Genomic DNA, 2,498 nt, shown 5'->3' with positions numbered 1-2,498 from the left:
AGATCCCCTGGATGAACCCTACATCGGATGCTGGGTCGCTCGCTGGCGGACTTACCTGTGGTTGGTCCCGGAGCAGTGAGGTGACGAGAGGGAGAACACGTGTGTTGTGTGTGTGATGTGGTGTGGGTGACTGTGTGTTGTGCTGTGTGGTGTGTGTGTGTTGTGTGTGTGTGTGTGTGTGTGTGTGTGTGTGTGTGTGTGGTGTGGTGTGTGTGTGTGTGTGTGTGTGTGTGTGTGTGTGTGTGTGTGGTGTGTGTGTGTTGTGTGTGTGTGTGTGCGTGTGGTGTGTGTGTGTGGTGTGTGGCCGCTCTGACGGTGCACTCATCATACTTGTAAATGAAACATGGTTAACTGCTCTTTGGAACTCTTTGTCCACAAGACTAACGGTCCCACACGGAGCTCACGGTCCCACACAAACTAACGAGTTGTCACACGAGCTAGAGTCTCACACGGGTAACGAGTCCACACGAGGCTAACGAGTCCACTCGAGCTTAACGAGTCCACAAGCGTCTAACGGTCCCACACGAGCTACGGTCCCACACATAACGATCTCACTCAGCTATCCGAGTCTCACTCGAGTAACGGTCCCCAACAAACTACACGACGTCTCACTCGAGCTTACGCGTCCCCAGACGCTAACGATCCACGAGTAACGAGTCCCAACACGAGCTAACGAGTCCCACACAACTACGAGTCCCACACAACTAACGAGTCTCCTCGAGCTAACGAGTTCACTCGAGCTACGAGTCCAACACTAACGAGGTCTCACTCGAGCTAACGAGTCCTACACGGGCTAACGAGTTCCTCGGTAACGACTCTCACTCGAGCTAACGAGTCCACACGAAGCTCACGAATCGCCCCCACAACTAACGAGTCTCATCGAAGTAACGAGTCCCACACGAGCTAACGAGTCCCACTCGAGCTAACGAGTTCCACACGGCTACACGAGGTCTCATCGAGCTAACGTAGTTTCCGCACATCGGCTAAGGAGTCTTCATCGGCTATAGGTCCCCACAGCAACAGTCTTTGATCGTAATGAGGCCTTCTCTTTGTTTCAGGCGATAAGTACGATGAGTTGAAGGGAGGACGTTCTACCAGCAAGAGGCACAGAGAAGGTTGCTGGCAGCGCATCGAGGAGGCCATGAGGCTGGCTGCGTCAGAGGTGGAGGGACGACTCCTGGACTGACCTTGACTGACCTGAATGTTCTCTGACTTTGCAGACTGACTCTGATTGATCCTTGCTGACCTGGATGTTCTCTGACTCAGACTGACCTTGTGGATGACGTTTGACTGCCTTCTGGGATAGGCTGTGCGAATAGGAATCCGGAGTTATTTGGTCATATTGACATGGTCGATTATTAATTATTCATTGGACTTTGAAAGCACCCATTTATTTGACTTAAAACAATACAAATATAATATTTGAACGTATCTTTACTGTGATTACGCCTGAAGCGTATAATTCAACTGAAAACCAATACTGATAGGTTTTTTGTAGGGGTGCCCGAGGGAATTCTTTAGGCCGAACCGATATCCGAAATAGGGGAAACGGTTGCCGAAGCCGAAGGTCCTGAAATGATTTGGCAATATATACTATATATATATTATATATATATATATATATACAGTATATATATTGTATACATTTTTTACCAATGTTGTTCAGCTGCCTGATTATGGAAAAAGACATGATTATGGCAAAACTTAACTTAAATAATAATCACTATTATGGGTCCATAAAACATTTATTCAGCACTTTTGAATGCATACAGTACATTAATTCCAAGTCAAGTGCATTTTCTTTTCTCTGTAGGATAACTACAACAAAGTGCATTCAGAACAAAGCCAAGGTGCTTTAAAACTGCATAAACATCTAGGCCAGTAGGCCTACAACAAAGTAGTGTAAATAAAGACTAACAGCCAGGCCTTCAACAACAACAAATGCACCTATAAGTTTGGTAACCTAACGTGTTGTTGTGATGACGTAATCGAAACGCGGCGACAAGCACGGCGCGCGACCATGCTCGCGGCTGGCTCACAGCCAACATGTCTGTCGCTTGGAGATATTTAAAAATATCAGAGAGAGAGGCGCGGATTGCGATTTGTAAAACGTTTTTCAGCTGACATTTCTCGAGGGGGTGTAACTGCAAAGACTTTCACCACTTCGGGATTACTCCACCACTTGAAATCAAAACACCCGGACAAATATGCGGAGTATGATCAACGTATGCCTGTTCCTGAAGTCAAATTCAATACCTTTTAAGACCTTTTTTAAGACCCTTTCCATACATTTTAAGACCTCATCGCAACTTTGAGTTCTAACCGGTTACATTGGCAACACACTTTACCTCACATCTACTATATTGATTGTAAGATAGCAAAACTAAACAGAGTGCAGACAGACTACTGAAGCCTCCTTTCCACATGAACTTCAACCTCTCTGTGAAGGTCAGGTTTTAATGCAGTATGCTGCTTTTTTGCTTCTGTAGACTCTGTGC

Source organism: Notothenia coriiceps, unplaced genomic scaffold (assembly GCF_000735185.1).
Source record: "Notothenia coriiceps isolate Sejong01 unplaced genomic scaffold, NC01 NC01_scaffold00037246, whole genome shotgun sequence".
NCBI lineage: Eukaryota > Metazoa > Chordata > Actinopteri > Perciformes > Nototheniidae > Notothenia > Notothenia coriiceps.
The sequence above is the reverse complement of the archived record's forward strand: the minus strand, read 5'-3'. Positions refer to the sequence as shown.